The sequence below is a fragment of the Apodemus sylvaticus genome, chromosome 16, assembly GCF_947179515.1.
Source record: "Apodemus sylvaticus chromosome 16, mApoSyl1.1, whole genome shotgun sequence".
Taxonomy (NCBI): Eukaryota; Metazoa; Chordata; class Mammalia; order Rodentia; family Muridae; genus Apodemus; species Apodemus sylvaticus.
Window position 1 is genome coordinate 52,326,910 of NC_067487.1, and position 22,251 is coordinate 52,349,160.

The 22,251-nt window shown below is 44.6% G+C and overlaps 1 protein-coding gene across 1 annotated transcript in view; it reads right to left on the reverse strand.

Moving 5' to 3' along the window:
- Depdc1b (DEP domain containing 1B) overlaps nt 1-22,251 on the reverse strand; it is a 63,344-nt gene that overhangs the window by 33,419 nt on the left and 7,674 nt on the right. The window lies entirely within an intron of this gene.

Sequence of the window (22,251 nt, forward strand, 5' to 3'; positions counted from 1 at the left end):
ACTTGAGTCCCAGACTCAATCTCTCAGTTACTGCCTGTACATCCTTTGGAAGGAGAAAGCCTCTCTAAATAGTGATTTATTGTTCTGGTGGGTCATCTACAATTTCCCCCTGCTTTAAAATCTGCATTCTTGTATCACCACACTCAGAAAGAACTGTCTTCCGAAAGATAAAGCAAACTTCTTATGTGCAGAGATAGCTGAGGATATGCTAAGCACTCTTTCCTTACCCTACCTGGAGATCTTCCCCACCAGTCACATCTGCAGCTAGCTCTATTTCTGCCCAGTCTGGCACCCTTGCCTGAGGGGGAAAAAAAAATGCACAAGGGTGCCCTCTGGTGGTGATTGCTGGAGGTGACTTTTAGAGGCACTGGAAGTTACCAGTCAACCCTAACATTTGACCCTTGGCATCTGGAGCCGGACACCTGGTTGGCTGATCTGATTCAAATTTCACTTGGATGAAACAGGAATATTTCCCAAATAGTAAAGCAACTTTTTAAACTGGTTCAGAGTGTGAAACATCTTTAAGAACGTGTTATAAACTCCTCACTAGGTGTCACAGTCACAGCCCTCAGGAATCTGAGGCCAGCCCGGATGACACAGAAGTCTAAGTGGATAGCAGCTCACGCAGAGACTAACAACCTGCACAGAGAGTAAGTGTGACAGTGGAGAGTGTCACCTCCCACCACAGGGCTCAAGGGTCATGGCAAGGGGGTCACAAAGAATCTTAAGACTGGAAAGTCAAAAGGGACCATTGTGAAACAGTGTCTTCTGGACATGACAGGACTTCAGAGCAGTGTGGCTGCCTGTGGACAACCTGACAAGATCAGGCTAGCATGAATGGCGGAGGGGCTCACAAGGCCCCGCTACTAGCCGAAAGCTACAGGCACTTGAGAGCGGCTGGTGGAAGCAGAGGTTCTTTCTTCCGGGTGTAGCTTCTCCTCCCATGGGCGCCCATAGGCTAGTCCCGCCGCCGTCGGCGTCGGCGTCATCGGCGTCGTCGTGCGCATGCCTGAAGTGCCAACTGGACTTAGTGGGATATTTATTTATTTTGCTTACTTTAAGAAAGAAGATACGTTTTGGAGGGAACAGGTGGACTGGTCTCATAAGTTGGAGGGTGGAGTGGGGAGCAAGTAAGATAAAAACATTGTATTCATTTATGAAACCTTAAAGAAAAGAGAAGAGACATCAACTTAAAATAAAAATAAGTATATAATGTTTTTTAAAAGAAAACAATTGCAAGTCCTTTATAAAATGTTACTGAAAGACATTAAAGAAAAAGTAAACTGAGAGATACTCGGTAAATAAGATTCAATGTAATAAAATGTCATTTTCCCCATAAAGACTCACTGACAGTCAGAAAGAAACCCCAGTGAGATTATAAAAACTATGTAACCTTTCAGTGACAAACTCAGCATTTATCAAAGCAGACTCTCACAGGTAACAAGACACCCCTGACCCTCAGGAAATCCCAGGGCTCTTGGGAGTTCTATGACAGAGACAGGATGCATTTACTATCCCATCATAAATGTCTAAGAATGACAGGGGGCTGCGCTGCAGAGGACTTCGGAGTCCTCCAGACAGAGCAGAAGCTGACTCAAGGAGATATGACAACGCGATGCTATGCGATGGAGCAAGCCACAATAGGATTCCTAAGAAAGCTCAAGATTCTTAAGGCAACAATAGGTCCCGAGGTACCACTACTCCTGTGGTGCAGTTCAAATGAGAACTGGAGAACCAAATCCACTTCAGCTTTTCAAAATGAAATGAGCAGTCAGGACTTTCAATCTTCCGGGCACTGAAAGTATCTCGGAAAGATATTCCCCTGCAGACATGGGCTATTTCTTGTGAAACAAATGACTCAGGATGCTGAGCAAAGAATCTAGAGAAAGACCAAGAGCCACGCAGAACCCGAGGAAGGAGCAGAAATGGCAGACCTATGTCCAATTGCATTTCCAAAGTGCGATGGGCCAGCCAGCCATCAGTAGGTGTGATGACAAGCTGGGGTGATCTCAGTTGTCCTCCTGGGGAAGGTAAGTATAGTTGTAAATGAAAGGAAGTTGTTGTAGCCAGAGGCAAACTATGACAGATGATATTTTCCAAGGATGGCCACAACATATTTCTCATCCATATGCTCTTCCCATCCCATATGCTCTTCCTACCCAATATGGCTGACAGCTTCCCATCCACAGGAGGTTTCTCTACCAGACCACCACCCCTCCTCCCCCGCCGCCATGCGTGTGGGCTATGCAATTGCTCTGACATGCAGAATACAGACGTGAAACTCTATGGCTTCCGGGCACGGACCTTGGCTGCCTGCCAGCTTTCTCCCCTTGCCTACTGAAAATCCTTGTACTTGGGATGCTCGTGTTTGGGATACAATCTCTTCTAAGCCACCTGCTAGTTGTGCTCCTTCTAAGTTCTTGACAGAGGAGGGAAGGGGGGGCGGAGTCTGACCATAAAGGTACATTATAAACCAAATCCTAAGAAAGCTGAGGCAGGGGAACTGAGAAGTCAAATCATGAATTCTAGGGCATCTTGGGTTATAAAGCCTTTCTCAAAAATAACATAGCTTAACATTTTTAAAATAGGACAGGCTCTTTGTAAGGCACTAAAGTCTGGGGAACGCTGTTTCTCAGCCATAGGAAATCAGAACACTAATTCACACCGTGAATCTCGGATATGGTTTGTTCATATCTCCTGTTATGTCCACTTAATTTGACAATAAAAATCTTACTATTTTTTTCTCAAAATAAAAAGTATGGTAGAGGCTGGAGAAAGGGCTCATTGGGTAAAAGCACTAGGCATGCAAGCTTGAGGCCCTGAGTTCAAGTCCTCAGTACCTGTGCAAAAAATCGGGCATGACTGCCCATGCCTGTAACCCTAGAAGTAGAAGGCAGAGAAGGGCAGATTACCCAGAGCTTGCTGGTCAACCTAGTCAATGCCATGATTCAGTTCAATGGGAAGACACTGGACATTTCTCTCTCTCTCTCTCTCTCTCTCTCTCTCTCTCTCTCTCTCTCTCTCTCACACACACACACACACACACACACACACCTCATGCACACAAAAGACACAGGAAAAAATATGAAATTTAAGATTAAAATGTAAGAAAATAACTCTCAGACTCCAGGTAATGAAGCCTTTAAAAAAATCTTTCTTCCCTGGGGACAGGTTGACAGGCCACAGCTTGTACAGGACAGAAGACAACTGTAGGAGTTGGTTCTTCTCTTCCACCTTCCAGGTTCTAGTGACTGAATTCAGGTAGTCCTGCTTGACAGCAGTACCTGTACACAGTGAGTTCCAGGCCAGCCAGAGCTAGAAAGTGAAACTAAAAGAGTGAGAGAGGGAGAAGGGGAGGGAAAGGGAGGGGGAAGGAAGGGGGAGGGAGAGGGAAGAGGGAGAGGAAGGGGAAAGGGAATGGGAGAGGGAGAGAGAAGTGTAGTAAAATTAGTACGTTTTCAAGATACCATTTTAAAAAGTCCTAGAGCAGTGTTTTTCAAGTGTGAATCATGATTCCCTTGGGAGTCACATATCTGATATTTACATTACGATCACAACAGTATTAAAATTATAGTTATGGAGTAGCAATGAAAATAGTCTCATAGTTGGGGTCACCATAACATGAGGAACTATATTAAAGGACTGCAGCATTAGGAAGGCTGAGAACCACTACCACAGGGGTTTTGTGGTAGAGCATCTATTTGTCTATAACATGTGCAAAGCCCTGTGTTTGACCATATAAAGTAATGGAGAGAGAGAGAGAGAGAGAGAGAGAGAGAGAGAGAGAGAGAGAGAGAGAGAAGGAGGGAGGGAGGGAGGGAGGAGAGACGACGGAGGGAGAGAAGGGGGAGAAGGAGAAGAAGAGAAAGGAAGAGGAAGAAGGAGGAGGAGGAAGAGGAGGAGGAGGAGGAGGAGAAGAAGAAGAAGAAAGAAGAAGAAGAAGAAGAAGAAGAAGAAGAAGAAGAAGAAGAAGAAGAAGAAGAAGAAGAAGAAGAAAAGGAGGAGGGGGAGGGGAGCAGGGCAGGGCAGGGCATTAGCAGACTAAACTGAAGGCAGAAAGTGTAGCTCATTCCCTAGCACTGCAAAGGGGAGAAGGAGAGATCTCTGTAATCCATATATCTGATGGAAGATTAATTCACCAAAAAAATCTGATTTTAACTAATAATCTATTAAAGAAAGGCAAAACTGCCTAGATGAGGAACTGGGGACAATGAGCACATATAAAATTTAGCTTCCTCAGCCACCAAGGTAATCCCAAACATCATCACAGTGAGACAGCACTTCATACACACTGGGCGGGCAGCGCGTAACCAGTCCTGAGCAGACAGTTTCTACTAGTAGAATAAAAATTAGCATATGAACTCTAGAAAAGGATTTGTCATTTCCAGCAAGTTGAATGTACCAAAACCCTCTAAATGCAATGCTCTCCTAGATAACGCTGGTTACCTAAAATGACACTGGCCTGTATAGAACAGAGTGACAAGGCGGACCAGGACAGCATCACTGTGAGGCAAAACAGCACAAGCAACCCAAATCCCCACTGACAGGGAAACAGAGTGGAATGTTGGTAGACAGAGGATGAACAGCCGTGAGAATTCTACAAGCTATAATTATACACATCAGTGCAAAGAGATCTTTAAAAACTACAAGAAATAAAAGAATATATAAGAGAACACATACTCAGGTGAGTTTTATATAAAAGTCAAAGGCAGAGAAAATATTTCCAAAACAAAACTGGCGAGAAGGCTCAGTGATTAAGGGCACTTGTTGCTCCTATAGAGACCCAAGTTCAACTCCCAGCATCCACACAGTGGCTCATAATCATCTCTAACTCCAGTTCCAGGGGATCCAGTGCCCTCTCTGTCCTATGCAGACAGAAGGTATGCACATGATACACAGACATACATGTAGGAAAATTCTACACATAAAATAAGTGTTTAAAAAAATAATAATGATATAGATGAGTGGTTCAAGAAAAAATAAATAAACCAGAGCAGTGGATTAACTAACACCTAACACCTAACACTGCTAACCTCTCAGGAGGAGATGAAATTGGGCAGAGAGGGATCTGTTTTACTGTCAATGCACACATTGTTTTTCTATCAGCTCCTGCATGAGATGCCTTTCTTTCTCAGAGAACATTCAAAGGAGCATGGCTCCCTCTTCTGGGTAACTTTACAACTGCTTTTTTAAAGGCTGTAAATCATACATTTCAGAACTGTAAAGTCCTGATGAAGGCATAGTGCACTCCACATGTGCACACTAGAGACCTGGAGAGCAGAAAGCGGCTCCGCCTCCCTGACTCGCAACCGAGCAACCCTGGCCTCTCGGTGCTCCCTCCACTGCCAAATAACGGCTGCAAAGCCTTAAAACAAAGCATGCTGTAACTACGATCCTTTGGGGTACTTATTTGAAAAAATAAAATAAAATTACTTTTTAATCAAAAGCACTATAGAATGTAAGTCATAAGGAAAGCACACTTTCTAAATCTCTGAGGGTTAGCAGGATGGTTCAGCAGTTAAGAACAGTTGCTGCTCTTCTAGACCACCAGAGTTCAGCTCCCAGCAGCTACATGAGGCAGCTCAAAACCAACAGTTTCAAGAGATCCCACCCCCTCTTCTGTACTCTGCACCCCTCTAACACACACACAATACAAATAAAGATAAAGATAATAATCTTCAACAAATCTTTGTAGACGTGACTGGTAGGTCACAGATTTCTCACACTATTTTAAACTCTCTTCCATGGAATACGCTGAAATCCTTCCTTGGTTATTAACAGAAATTTGCAATACCCACAGCTTCAGCTAACCTGTCCCTGCCTCGGTGACCTGAGGCTTTTATACTAACAAAACTCAGTGATAATCCCTGCCAGATATCAATTATCATGAACACTGGTCTCTCCAAGGCTACTGTTTCCTAGCAATACATGAGTTAGACATATCTTCACCCTGCTCTATAAAGCCCCTCATCACACCTAAAGTTATGATATATATGTGTGTGTGCATATATGTATATATAGCAAATGTGGTATCATACCATGTAAACACTGAAAATTTGCTAATAATTATATTTCACAAAACTACTTAAAGGTGTGCCAGGTATATATTAGTAGCATCAAAAGCACAAACAACTTAAAGTCTAATGAAACATGTTTATGATCAAAGTAATTTAAACTACAAAATACTGCAGAGCAATAGACATCAAAGAAAGATCTGTGCTCTGTTTATAATATGGAAGGCTTGACCTAAGTTAAATTCCAAACTATCTACTGATTCCACAAGATTACATTCAAAAAGCCCAGAAGGAAGTGCTACAGGGATAGAAACACTGATTCTAGAACAAGTGTGGAAATGCAAAGGACCAGCCCTTAATCCCAACTCTTGGGAGGAAGAGGCCAGCCTGGTCTACAGAGCAAGTACAGGACAGCCAGGGTACACAGAGAGACGGTCTCAAAACAAACAAGCAAACAAACATACAAACAATTAATTTGAAAAAGAGTAAAGGTGGAGACCTGACAGGAAGCTCATCTCCAGGACTGTCACTAAGCTACAGTGATCAGGACAGAACTGCACAGGAGACAGCCAGGCGGGGCCTACAGCAATGGAGCAGGCTGGGAATTAAGGGATTGCTATGGGACTGGCTTCCCCTATGAATATAAGTATATCAAAAGTCAAGGGATGGGGACTAGAGAGATGGCTCAGAGGTTAAGAACACTGGCTTCTCTTCCAGAGGTCCTGAGTTCAATCCTGGAGCCACACAGTGGCTCCTAACCATCTATAATGCAATCTAGTGCCCTCTTCTGGCCTAAGGCATCTTTGCAGGCAGAACACTATATACATAATAAGTAAACCTTTAAGGGGGGTGGGGGGTATCAAGAGAAGGGAACAGAAGTAATCCTGCTCACAACCCTAGTAACCCCTTGAGCTTCTTGTTGACCACCAACACCCTGGATTCGTAGGTCATACTGCAGAGGTAAGCTCTGGTTAGGGAAGCTAGTGAGGAACTCTGAACTACTCTGTGGCCAGGGAGCAGAGGGTGAGAACCACCACCACCACCACGGAACAGGTAAGCGGCCCAGATGGGAGGGAAGGAGGACTGTGCTCGCACAGAGGAGGCAGGAGGGATAGCCATAGCACCCCCAATGTCTGCATGGCACCCCTCGGTACCTTCTTGCCCCATTGCAGCTGTGAATGGACTAGTACAAAAGTGCCAATCTGAGAACTACAAGATGATCAAGAGTCCGGACCCTCAGAAACAAACTGGCTCACTCTGCCAAGCATGGCACTCTGAGCCTGGGCAATGATGACGGGGACAAAAGAACTCCCAGTGGGAAAGAGGGTGGGGACAAGCACCCGCTGCAGCCAGGTGGGGTGGGGACAGGAGCTGTGGTCTTCCTAGCTGGTTCAGTCTTCCTGGTCCCCACTGAGAACTGTACCACAAACATGCGTACAAACGTGGTTCTACGTAGCCCGCGAACAGTCTGTGCTGGCCACCGAGGTATCAGGTCATCTCTGCTCAGGCCAACAGCTCCCGCCTGCTCTCTCGGTCCTGCTTTTCCACGATTCTCCTAGCCCGTCACGGAACACACAGGATGACAGAACCAATTCTTTCCAGAAGACACAGGACTCCAGCAGCAGTCTTCGCTTGGGAACTCTCACCCTGGCCCTGGGTTCCTGCACTTCTTTCATCCTCAGGTCACACTTGTATCACAGTGTGCAGGCTCGGGGTGTTAACTCCCACCTTTCCACAGGTCCCTTGAGGTTCTTACTCCCTACCTACCACACTAAAGATCATGTAGAGCTAGTCCTGCCTCGTCACCTCCTGTCTACTCCAAAGTCCCAAAGAATCCTGTGCTTACATTCATTTATATGTAATGACTTCACATGGATACAAGAAATAGAAGTACCTGCTACATATGAGACACATCTGGGTAAACCTTAATGCCTAACAACTAGGTCCTTCAGGCCAAAGCCCATCATTTGCTTTATAAATAGAGTCTTACTGGTACACTCTTTATATACTAGTTATACTTGCTTTTGGCATAAAGCAGAAGAGACAGGCTATGCCAACAGAGGCTTCAAGATCCACTATCTACTATTTGGCCATGTATAAGGCAAAGCTGCCTTTCCCCTGGTCTAGAGGAAAGACAGATGGAATAGTATTTACTTGGAAGTCATTCAGACAGAAGAACCTTGGTCCCACTGTGGTGCAAACAGCAGGCACATTCAGTTTGAATATTATAAGTTACAGGATAATCATTAAAAATCTACTTCTAAGTGTGGGCCAAGACCAAGATGCTGGCATTCCTAGTCTGTAGATGAGGCCAGAGGGTCAAAGACTATAATCAGTTTCCTTACCATTGCATGGGTGGAAAGGTGTAAATATCTGGGATTAGAGCCCAGTCCTGCCACACTCCAAAGCCTCCGCTACTACCCTCCGGCTGCTGACCCCACGAAGCTGACTACTCCATTACCGTTCATGAGATGTGGAAAAGCTACAACCTCCTCTACTAGGAAGGGAGTGGGGGGAGAACTGCTTGCTTACAATAAGGATGGGAGTTCACTCTTCACCGACTGACCTTCGGACTTCTTTTCTCAATGCACAGTGGGGATTCTTATTGGATTAGGGAAATGTCCAGATAAAAAGAAAATTCTCCCCTATCCTTATCTCGCACCACTCCCGTTATAACAACACCCAATTTATTTATTGGCTTCCCTAATGGACAACACCTGTTACTGATAAAGAGTCAACTGGGTGGCACCTCTCTGAGGGACTAAAGCAAAGCTAACCTTTCTACAACCCTGAAACAAGTCCTATCAGAGGCAGGAGAGCCAGTGTTGTGATAACTTAGACGAAAATGGCCCCCATGGGCCCATAGGGAGTGGCACTATTAGGAGATGTGACCTTATTGGAGTAGATTGGCTTTGTTGGAAGAAGTGTGTCACTGAGGGTAGGCTTTGAGGTCTCGTCCGGCTGCCTGCTGATCTGGGTGTAGAACTCTCAGCTACTTCTCCAGCACCATGTCTGCCTATGCATTGCATGTTTTCTGCCCTGAGGGTAATGGACTAAACTTCTGAACTATAAGACAGGCCCCGCTAAATGTTTCCTTACGAGAGTTACTGTGGTCCTATGTCTCTTCACAGCAATAGAAATCCTAGGAAACAGAGCAAACCGCCGTATATAGGGATCTAATTAACAGGGGCCCCACCTCCAACACAAAATTCTAACAAAGTAGTTCGGAACTCTGCTGGCAATATGGCTCAACAAAAATGCACTTGCCACCAGACCAGGCAGCCTGGGACTGATCCCAAAGCCCTATATGATGGGAGGACAGAACCAACTCTTAGAAACTCATCTCCACACGTGTACTCATAAGATGACCCCTGCCACTGCATAAATGAATAAAACTAAAACTTAAGAAACAGCTCGGAACTCAAGCTCAATTTTTTTCAAGTTTTACACACACAACACTCCACCCTCATAGGAGAGCATAAGTTTCAAGCCAACAACTGGGTAGATGCTGGCATGAGAGGCGCAGATGATTACGTCAGCTGTGTTCCCTGAGGCTCACTTGACACATCTGCCAACGCCTTTACAAGCTTGTCTCTCCGCATATTCAGATGGTGTGTCTGTTTCACCTTTCAACAACTTCAATACACCTCATCTTACAATCTGCGTCTCAGAGCAAATTCCCACTGTTCTCAGGGAGTCATAGTTTAGAACAGAAAAGACTAACTAATGCCCACAAGTCTTGTTTCTGCTAGACTCCTGTGCCCCTGGGTCAAAAGAGCTTTCTCTACTGTCTACATGGGACAGAGTGGGAGACATCTGAATTCCAGCTCCTTTCTCTACTGAAGCTGGTGAGTAAAAACAGGCAGTGAGAAGTCACAGAAAAACATAACTAAGGACTGAAGAAAACCACAATTGCAAGGATAAACGGGAAACAGTCAAATGGATAAGCCAGAGAAATACAGAGGGAACGGGTAAAGAAACCTGGCAGGGTGTGAAACGCAGAATCATTTCAGGGTCAGGACAGAGAAGCAACTCGTAGGCTTGACATTAGCATGAATTAATCACCAACACACCTTAGAAGGGACGTTACAGGACTGGGCTGGCAATCAGGATCCACCTGGTTTGAATCAGAACGGCATATTTCAACATCCTGTTGGCATGCCGACCAACACTTGGGCAGATTCCACTTTGGAAGATGGCAGTGATGGCCTCTAACCCCAGACAGAGTCAAGCTGATTTAACAGTTCCAGTTCCGTGTGTAAACTCTCAGTCCCGGGTTCAACTGGCAAAGCTCCTGGCCTTGACAGACTTTTCCCTGTGCCTTCGGGGGCTCCAGAGATCCCTCCCCCCTTAGAAGGTTACACAACAGTCTGAGGCACTGCTTCACTTTCAGACAGTCCACACAGTTTCCTAGGCCTAAAGAGCTGCCCCAACTTTTTTACTCTGCAGCCGTCGCTTGTTCTATCAGTGTAGGTTCTTGCTGCTGTAAACAACAGAAACCAATCCTGGCAAAGTTAACTGGAAAGGAATCTGAAAATATCAAATAGCTCACAAAATCAATAGAGAGTCAGAGAACAGGATGAAGAAAAAATAACGCAGAGAAAAAGTATTGTGGGATCCAAATAAAACCCAACATAACTCAAACACCAGGTCGATGCGGACTACACAAATATACTTAATCAATCCACTACTGGCCGATTGGGCCACCAAAAAGATTTGGGAGCTGAGCTATGACCCTGAAGAGGAATTGCACAGCATATTTAAAAGATTAGACCACAAAGCAAGGGGGGTGATGGGGTGAGCTATAGCATCATCTAATCATATTCTGACATAAGGGGTTTAATAGGGGAGTTTTCCCCAATCAGGTTAGGAGTAGGTTCCTGGAGACATGAACTCAGTTGGACCCTGACAGCAAAATGGAGAACTTGAGATGTCTGGACTCAGACAACTGTTTTCTTACGATAAGAGCTGTCCAGCTATTGGGAAGTCCCCAGCTCCCCTAGGACCTGGGACCTGGGACCTTGAACTTGGTTTATCCTGATGATTAATTAGAGTCTGAAAACGAAGCTGTAATATCTAGAATAAGTTTCTTTTGCTTGTTCCCAACAAAAGCAGAAAGCCAGGTGGCATACACAGCCAGAGCCACAGGGGAGTCCATGCCCTAGGAACAGGCTGATCCCAAAGCCAGCACTGGGGCCATGTCTCTGCGTGCTCCACCATTGTTCTGACAGGCTACCGTTTCTGTCACACGAAGCTCCAAGCCAGCCGTCCTTTCCCTCTGCATGAAGATTCAGTCCTGGGTGGGGACACAGTCCTGGGTGGGGACACCTAAACAGCCAGGAGCAGGCCGTGTGGTACAAGGGAGGAAGAGAATGGGTTCAATCACTCGGGCTTTCTAATGGCCTTCCTTCCCACCAAGAGTCACACAAACAGGAGCTCCCACAAACAGAAAAGTTTAGAATGATTGGCAACAAGATAAAAGTTAACAGTTCCATATAAACATAACCATATGCATGTATACCCTTTTCACTTATAAATATAAGCATATGTATGCATCACAGTGCTCCAGAACTGCAGCCTGGCTGTTCACCGCTGACCCTCGTGAGGTACACAGCTAGAGGTGGAGATGAGATGTTTACCTACTTCTCAAGGTGACAGACTCCTTGAGATACTAACGGGGAGCAAAGGTATCACAAATACCCAGTAAATACTACTAACAATGTTCATGAAGAACTGAAAACTATTATGGACTGTTAACTGGCTTTAAAAAGACTAAGATTATAGTCCAAGCTTCAATAAGAAAATGGTAAACACTAATAAAAATTCTAAATAAGATGGCTCATCGGGTAAAAGCCTCCAAGCCGGATTGCCTGAGTTCAACTTCAGGGACCCACATGGCAGAGAGAAACAACTCCTGCAAGCTGTCCTCTGACTACCACACACACAGAAACATGCATGAATGCATGCACTCACACATGTAGGTGCACACACACACACACACACACACACAATCTCTTTTAAAGATTCTAAATGAAAATCTAGCTTCCCTGAACAATAAAAGACACTGCCGGGCCTCAGACAAAGGTCGGTGTGGCCTGGGAGACAGCAGGAACACGAAGCGCTTCCGCACACCCCAGCATTTCACCTGACTGTCCAGCCGCCCCTCTGTTTTACAGTCTGTGCCAGTCACGTTAATACATTAATTGCTTTAGAGCACAGGCTTCACCGCTGTTCAAAGCTCTTGCCCCGGCTGCTTTCTCATGAAGCAGAAGTCCTCGCTAGGGATGGAGTGACGATCAGTGGTTAGAGCGCTTGTTTGTCCTGCAGAGGGACCCAGCTTCCAGTCTCAGCTCACAACCACCTCTAACTCCGGAAAAAGGGGATCTGACACCCTGGTGCGCAGACATATACATACACGCTGGCAAAACACTCGTACACATAAAATAAATCTAAACGTCTATTCCACAGACATGAATTTAAGAACTTCCACCTAATTCGCCCCTCTGACCAGTCATGTTTCTCTCCTTCCACTTGTTTCTGACTGGCGGGCTTCTGACTGGCAGCCTTGGTCTTACCTCCCATTCTTTACAATCCAGATCCTACCCCACCCCTGGACCCCTGCTGAAAGAATCCTCCTTCCCTCTCTCTATAGGAGGTCTGGAAGTGCTCCCTCTACACTGTCATGGACACAGTTCCCACCTAAGCCGGGCAGATGACACAATCGTAAGGGAAATGGCGGAGGGTGTGTCCACTGAGGTGTGTGCCATCAAGAGCCTTTTAAGTCCCTAACCATCCTGTCTTAACATAGGTCTCACAATGTGCTGCCCAAGATGGTCTTGAACATCTGGATCCAAGTAATCAGCCTGCCCTTCAAGAATCTGAACTGCAGGCACCCCACCACATCTGGCTGGCAGCAGCAGCATTTTTTTTAAGACATTGCCACGGCTAGTAGCATTAGGTGTCGCTGAGGAACAGAACTGCTTGACAGAAGGAAAGAGATTGGAAGAAGGCTCATCGTTGGATGCATCCTTAGTATTTTGTAAAATCTGAACAACATGGAAGCAACTATAACCCTACATAAAAATAGGAACATAAAAACAGGAAGACTTCTAAACCAGTGACTACAATTACTGTGCCGACTAAGCCAAATAGATGCGTCACTCCGGGGACTGCCTGGGTAGCTAGCCATGCTCCTTAATTATTTGCTATGGCTTCCTGTAGGTAATTAATTAAATATGCTTTGGTTCGTCTGTTTATCCTCTCCATTGCAAAGTCGGGAATAGAAAGAATCACATTACATTTTCCTTCCTGCCTTGGTATGGGAAGCATGAGACTCATTATTTAGAAGCATTTAAAAAGGATCTTAAAGGAGGCCTGGCAGCACACGCCTGTAATCACAGCACTCAGGCAGGAGGACTTGGAGTTCAACTAGCATTATGCTATGTATAGCAAGTTAAGACCAAGCTCTCGGAGATTTTACATACATGTGTGTATGATTGTGTTTTAGATAGATAGATAGATAGATAGATAGATAGATAGATAGATAGATAGACAGACAGACAGATAGAGATAGAGATATTGCATAACACTGTACCAAAGAGCCTAAAAGAGCTAATTGACTAGTACAGCCATTATGGAAGTTGCTATGAACATTTTTCAAAAACTTAAAACCATAACTACCACATGACTCAGCTTTATCACTCCTAGGCACATAACCAAAGGATGCTTATGCTACCACAAGGGATTTGCACATCCATACTTACTGCAAAATTATTCACAAGATCGAGGAAATGGAGACCTGCCTATATGCCCATCAGCAGATGGTCGAATAACAAGACTGCCTCATACACACGGTGGAATTTATTCAGCCAAACCCAGCAATGAAATCTGCAACGTAATGAAAGGACAGGAGAGTATCACATTAAATGAGGTGACCCCGGTCACATGTTCACACTTGTACGTGGATCCTGAAGTTATATGTTTGTATGTACATAAATGAGGGGGGATGGGTATAGACTGTGAATTAGTAGCAGACCAAAAGGAGGAGGCAGGGGCCAAAGTAGGCAAAAGAACAGAGGTGACATGAAGCAGGAAAGGCGGCCTGGGGTGGGAGGATACCACAGAGAAGAGATGGGAGAGAAGAGGGGGAAGGAACTCGCCAACCTGCGAGTCTGTGTTTGGGAAGGCAAGAGCCTGGCCAGCTTATCACTGGGGTAGAGAAAAGATGGATAGGGGGTGGGGGTTGGGCGTCTTAGGGGAGGGGGGATATCAGGAAAGGTTTTACCGTTGACAATGTAAATGAAGACGATATTCAAGAAAAAAGAAAAAAGAAACAAAAAAGAATTCTTTCAAGTATCTAAACATAAGTCAACAAAAAATTATAACATTGCAAGCTTCAAATGGATTTAAATTGTCACTAAATGTCAACCTTTTAAAACACTGTCCGTTCTATAGATTGGAAAACTTCAAAGAGACATATTTCCATCCTAAAACATTGTAAAATAATTTGTAGAATCATAAATAAAAATTTGACATGTAAACTGAAATGAAATTAGAAATGAGACTCAAATAACTGACAAAACTGGAAGGGACAGGGCTGACTTTGTCATCTATGTCATCTGAGCATAATGGATTATTGGGTAAATGAAGGCTGGGCAGTTACTTAGGGTATAACAAAATAAAATACAATTAAATGTTAAAAAAAAAAAAGATGGCCGGAAGATGGTGACACAGTCTCAGGATCTTCATCGGGTTCCTCTCTCCTTCCAGGTAAAGGATTAAAAGGCAGGGAAAGCCTTGAGCTTCAAGCGCAGATACCAATGGAGGAATGGAAGACACTGCTAACAGGAGCAGACAGAGAGAGCAGTTGAAGAAAAGTAGTTTAACTGGGATGGGTAACACTCACATGCAACAGAGACACAGAGAAAATGGCCCTCTGTGCAGCAGAGGGGGAGACTTGGGAAGCCAAAAAACAAACCAGTCTCTTCCCAAGGGCTAGGACTTTTTAAGTCTCTGAAAAGTTTTCCTCCTATGATTTAGGACCGGTCCTTTTAAGAAAGATGGGATGGTTGACTGGCCTGCAACTGTCACTTAACACACACACCCTGTCCAGCTTTGAGCTTGCTGAGCCAGTCCTCCAGCAGCCATCTTGCTGGTAAGACACGAAGGCCTGTAAGGCCTTTGAGTAAAGCTGACAGGATTTTGTCTCGAGTGAGGAAAGTGTCCCAGGTGAAAGAAGCCTGCCATCTTCATTACCCAGCCACAGCCTGCTCCTGTCTGTTTGTCTGTCTGTCTGACTGACTGACTGACTGACTACCAGGGAGTCTGTCTAACTCCTAGACCCTCCATGGTACAGCTGGAAGGGCATCACTTGGAAAATCTATAGCCAACAGAGTAACTATGGGTTACCAAATCAAGTGAGTATTTCTACACAGGTAGAAGGGATTTTTAATGCCTCCAACAAGAAAAATAAATGAGCCATGTCTGAGGTGATACAGGTGCCAGTGGATGAGATCTGGTCATAATCATAGTGCATTATTCCTGCACTGAAATGTCACACCACACCCAACAAATAAGCAATAGTGATCCAACTTAAACACCTAAAACAAAAACATCAACAGACACAAAATAATCCGGTGAATTTACTTGTTCTCTCTTTTTAAATCAGTGCTGTCAAAATTAAAAGCAGATCAGATGTTGCAATAAGGAAACCTCTAGAAAAAGATTATGAGGTGTGAGTGTGTACCAATTTCTTCCAAAAAGAAAGAAACAACAAACAAACAAACAAACAAACAAAGAGGAAAGAAAATACAAGGAAGAAAGAGAAAAGAAAAAAGAAGAAACGAAAAGAAAACAAAACAAAACAAAACAAAACAAAACAAAAAGCATACTTCTACTTCGCTTTACGGCCACAAATTCAACTGAGCAACTTGATGCTGCATGCTTGCCCTCTATTCACTTAAGGTGAAGCCCGGTCTCCGAGCCTGCAGGTCCACAGCCATTGTCGGACTTAGTCTCAGCCGTGTAAACCTAGTACCTGAAAAACTCATCTTTCTGGACTTGGTGAAAAAAAGCGAAAGAAAAAATAAAATTCCATGTATACATTTTGTTTTCCTATTAAAAATGTTTTTTTTATTTTTTTAATTGAGTATCTTCTTCATCTACATTGTCAATGGTAAAACCTTTCCCAATTTTCCCCCTCCCAAAACCCCCCCTCCCCAGATTCCCTACCCCTCCTCCACCCCCTGCCTCCATGTATATGCCCCTCTACCTGACACACTCCCACCTTCCCCCCACCCCCACCCCTCTACCCTCATCTGTTTCCCTTTGTTGGGGCCTCTATTGAGCCTTTACCTGACCAAAGACCACTCCTCCCCCTGATGCCCAACAAGGCATTCCTCTGCCACATTTTTGGCTGGAACCATGTGTACCCCTTGGTTGATGGTTCAGTCCCTGGGAATCTTGGGGTGTCTGGGTGCCCAGTCATTGTTCTTCCCATGGGGCTGTAAACCCCTTCAGTTCCTTCGGACCGCCCTCCAGATCCTCCGTTGGGGACCCCAAGCCCAGTCCAATAGTTGGTTACTAGTTTCTGTACCAAAAGGAGCATGCCATGGCTCTCTCCAGAGGGGCCCTGCCAGAGCCCTACAAATACAGAGGCAGAAACTAAAAATGTTTTTAAAGATGTCCACTAGAGGGAGGAAGTGGTCCATCCACTTGCAGGTGAGGCACCTAAAGCAAGTCCCTGCAAGACTCACAAGAGAATGACACAAGAATGTTTCATAGGGTCACAGAAAAAAATGACTAAGAGGTCACACATCTTGAAACGTCTGCTCAAGTTTCTGGCATCAGAGAGTCAAATAAGACTTCTCAAATCTATGCTTACTGATCGACAGAAAAATTGATGTGGGGTGTGATACAATTGCATCAACTTTAACACACAATCACACTGTAATCACTCCACCAGGAGCAGCAGTTTCTTTACTCCTCTAAACACCCTTTCCTTCTCTCATGGTATGGTAGAACACCGTTCTCCAACCTGACAGTGTTCTATTTTATAGATGAATTGTTCTTGTTTACCCAACCGTGGGATATTTTGGTTGTATCAGTTACTGGCAATTATTAGTAGAGCCACTGCAAACGCTAATAAATTTTCCATTCCTACACTAAAATTTCATTGCTCTAGGGGAAATATCCACTAGGAATAGGAATGACTGAGATCATCTATATTTATTAACTTTATAGAAAACTGTCAACAGGTTTTTTTGAAGTGACTACCAACCTAGGATTCCTGCCAACCACAGAGGTTTCAACCTCTGCATCTCAGTAGCGCTTGACATTGTTGGTGCCTTTATTTTACCTGCTGTAATAGTTGGCAGCATTCTGCTGTGGCTTTCCCGTGCACCTCCATAAGGTGTACTATGTTAAGCATCTTCAGGAGGGCTCATTTGCTCTCTGCACATTTTGAAACATCTGTTGAAACCCCTTGCTCAATCTTTGAATTGTTCTATTACTGCTGAGTTCGAAACATATGTGGTTTGCAGATATCTCTGCCTGTTGTTTGTCTTCGTGTCCTCTTTGTTAGTTTCTTGTTTTATTTTGGATGTGTGTACATAGTTTCAGTGCACTGTGTGTGTGCCTGGAGATCAGAAGAGGACTTCAGATCCCTGGAACTGGAGTTGCAGTTATGACTGCCATGTGCTACTAGGAAGGGAACTCCGAACTGCTGAGCCAAGTCTCCAGACTCCTAACATGCACCAAGTTTATTAGGTTCAATACCCAGCAGTGCAAAAAACTGTGTGCTGTCAAGGCTGATCACTTTCTATCAACTGACTGTATTCGTATACAGCTGGTTCTGAACCTCTATTGTGCCCCACTGTTCTATGTGTCTGTGCCTTCTCTGATTTAATTTCACTTTCATCCAAAATGCTTCAGACCAGAAGTGGTTTAGACTTCGGAATTTTCTAGGTCACAGAATATGAAGGAAAAAAAAAGGATCTGAAATATAAAATGCATTTTATTTTGAGCCTGGGTCTTGATATGCTGACCCACATATGAGCTCAAGGTGACTGTGGAAGCACACACAGGGCCCGTACAGGTTCAAGCCAGACAGAGTCCTAGCATTGAGAGGGGACTAGACAGAGGTTCTCATCTCTAATCAATAAGCCATCTACAACTGATACTCATTAGCAAAAGGAAAATGGGTTGTCTCCAGTGGAGTCTCCCTGGGTCCATTAACCACATGTCAGGGCAGTGCCATACACAGGATACTTGGCCAACAAAATACACTCGGCAGTTGGCGTAGCCTTGTCTCATTCTGCTTGGTTGCAGCACCATTTTGTCTTATTGGATCTTGTACTTATTCGCTTTGACTTCTGTTGCAGGAAGTGCTGGAGGTGATTTTTTTTTTTTTTTGTTTGCAGGTTTGTTTGTTTTTTTAAGAGAAAGAACATAAAGTTGGGTGGGTAGGGAGGAGGGGAAGATCCTGGGAGGAATTGGGGGAGGGGAAAACATGAAAAAATAGTGCCTACAAATATTTTCAATAAAAAAATAAAGTCTTAAAAATGGTTTAAAAATGAATAATAAAAGAATAAATAAGAGCTCGGAGTCCTTCTGCCTACCCACCACCAGCAATGGGAGTCAAGCAAGGGTCAGCCAGACTCCAGGGCAGTTCCACTAAAGAGCTACAACCAGCCTGGCCCTTCTCCTATTGAAAAGTACAAAATGATGACTCCATTCCTCACTGTGTTATAAAATTATCCAACACATATATGTACTCTCTCTTCAAGACACATAGGCAGGTGGCAGACATACAGTTCAGAGGTAGTCCAAGGCCCTGGGTTTGCTCTCCATTAGTACATTAAAAAAAAAAAAAAAAAAAAAAGATAACCTGGAGCTTTTGCATCCATGCAACTCTGATTGCACAGACTCGGGAGACCGGCTTGCTGCGTTTAGATGAGCAAAGTTTAGATTGACTGATGCCCACAGCTCCTTCATTTGGGAAGAGTTACTTAACGAAGACATGTATTAGTCACTAAACATCACATGAACTATGTGACTGCAGGTGCGCTGGCCACACCAAACGTTCCCATGAGCCCCTGTGTGCAGTCACCACTAATCTATCTGTTAAGCTATGTCAACCTCATCTTGTAGAAAGAAGCTGAGATAATCTGGCATAGCGCAAGAACACAGACTTTAGCGACGGTCCTCGACTCAAATGGTGGCCCCTCCCTTACTAACTCACAACTCTGAACGTTTGTAAGCCTAGCTTACATATTAAGGAAATGGCCAGGACTGTCACAAGTTCAAGCCACCCTGGACTAGAGAGTAGGTCTCTCTCTCTCTCTCTCTTTTCAAAAAGAGAGAAAATAAGTCATATAATTAGGAGCATACTATCACTAAACCTTCAGGAGTTGAATTAAACGACAAGTTACATACTGAGTTTGCAACATAAGAGATGAGACGCTCTGGAATGTTAGCTTCTCTCTTTCCAACAAGAACTCCTCTTCTTGTCCTATCCAGCACTTTCTAGGCTACTTAGAAAGCACTCCCTTCCATAAGTCTGAATCTTTTGAAGTATTCCCTCAGTTCCACCACCACTAACTCTCCATCCATTTCCCATCTACCCAGCCTTGGCTTATTCTCTCGTCTTGGTTTATTCTCTCGTCCTCTGCTTCTGTGAGAACCTGGCTTTAGTGCTTCTCACCTGAGGAAAAGCGCTGGAGATGCACCGGTCAGAACATCAAAGGCAGCCCTCCCTAGAGCACTGCTGTGGAATGCTACCTCTCTCCCGCCCAGTCACAGAAGCCTGCGCATGCACAACAGCTGGCTATACACTAATCAGCTCGCTCTCAATGCAAGTCACGGGCACCTTCACCAATGATTTACAGGTCTAAACACACTTCATCCAAGACTAAGCTAGGTAACTGGAAAAAGTCAGTGGTTCGTTTGCAGAATTCCCACGCAGGGCAAAAAAAAGTGACAGTGAGTTTTTAGATACTAAATAACAAAATGCTGCCCTGTCCACGATTCAGAAACACTCTGTTAGCAAAACTAAGAAACGAGGGAGAAACCTGTTAGACTCAGCCCTCCAGGTCCATGAGTTCTGTCTTCAGATTCACCCAAGCATGGGTCAAAAGTATGTGAAGGAAAAACTTCCATCCCAGTGCAGTGGCTCCAATCTGCAGTCCCAGCTCTTCAGGACACTAAAGCAGCAGGGTCACTTTTCAGTTTGGGAGTTCAAGGTCAGCATGAACAACAAAGCGAGCCTCCCATCTCAAAGATTAAAGTCCAAAGAGCAAACCCTGAATTTGCCAAGTACCAAGTAGTATGCTGAGCCTACAAGGGGAAAGTTACTGCTGTAGCCCACCACCACCCCATACGACCTCAGTCTCTCCTCAGCACATTTGCCTCACATCTTGTTGAGAATCTTGCTGGGAATCCAGTGATTACATCCAGATGGAAGAATCTATGTACCTTTGGTCATTACTTCATAACAGCGCACTGTGACGATTTATGTAGTACTTACATTAAGTATTATAAGTAATCCAGAGAGAACTTAGAGTATAAGGGATGTGTGTAGGTTATATGCAAAGCTACATTTTACATAAGGAACTTTAGCATATGCAGATTTTTGTGTATATATATATATATGGGGAGTTCCTGGAACCAACACTTGGTGGACCCTGAAGGACCGCTACACTTAATAAGGAAACATCATCTGTCTTGAGAATTCTTTTATCAAAAGGGATGCATGATTAACTCTGAACATCGCAATGGAATATTCTAGTAATCAGTGCTCAGTAGTCAGCTCAGTGGTCAGGAATACACACCTAGGGTGCTCTGAGGATTCCAAGGCCTCGGGGACACTCAATGAGAGAGGCCTAGTTAATGCCACAATAAAAAACTTAGATGCTGCTCAGTCAAGGAAGCCTTTCAGAAAGGTCCTAGCTAAATCTTGATGGGTACAAACAAGGATGCTCCCGCAAGAGTAATCACGTAAGAACCCCCATCACAGCCTGGCATGTGGAGGCAGAACAAGACTTCCCACTAAGCAAGCAGGCCTCAGAATAAACTGAGACTATCCGAGACCCTAATTAAAAGTCAGATCAGCGGGCTGGAGAGATGGCTCAGAGGGTTAAGAACACTGACTACTCTTCTGAAGGTCCCAAGTTCAAATCCCAGCAACCACATGGTGGTTCCCAACCATCTGTAATGAGATCTGATGCCCTCTTCTGGAGTGTCTGAAGACAGCTACAGTGTACTTACATATAATAAAATAAATATTTTTTTAAAAAAAGTTAGATCAGCAAATAACTGCCAAATGGAGACAATTAACTGCTCAGACGAGAATTGTGACACGTGGGCACCGGAGGCTTCTGAGGACACTCCATAAGGAGGTCTGACAGGAAACGCACCACAGCACCGTCGTGACCCTACGTGCTTATGACCGCCTCACCCTACTCTGCTCTGCACAGAAGCTAGTCTGAGGGAAACAAAGAAATAGCTCGGGCATAAGACAGCAGCATCCCTTAGCCCAAGGCCATGCGTCCCAGGCCAACAGCTCACTCATTGGATATGCTATAATCAGAGTCCTCATCTTTCTGTTAGGGACAGGGAAGCAAGCATTAAGTCTGTGCTCTTCGCTCCCTCCTCTAACCTCTCTCCCGGGCCTGGCACCGACAGGCTTCCACAGACAGCAGAACAGCTCCTCCCTGATTTGGTGACTTTATTCTTTCTTAGTCTCCTTCCATCACCTGGATTTCAGGTGAGTCTCCTTGGCCTCCAGCAATCAAACATACAGGGAAAAAGGCACTACAAGGAGAAAGAGCTCCATTTTCCCTCGAATTACTTAGTGGGAAATGTCCACATCATAAAATACTGTCAGCAAATCCTATGGAGAAGGCTTGCAGTGGCAGGCTCGGTTAGAAACATTAAGAACGTCTAACACAATCCCACACGTTCCCTGAGCTGTTTCAAGACCAGACAATCTGCCAGAATATTCCAATCCTTAGCGCTCCGCAAAGCTAAACCCAGAGGTTTTGTTGCGCCCCTTCAGGTTCTCTAGAAGTACTAAGTTACTAAAAGACCAATACTCAAGAAGTACTAAGTTACTACCCCAACCCTGCCAGGCAGGCAGAAGGCATGGAAATTTTCCCTGCTGGAAAATCATTGCAACAAAAGCCTGCTCTGTGGTGCCCTGACAGAGCAGGACAAATGGCAACTGGTTTTACTTTAACAG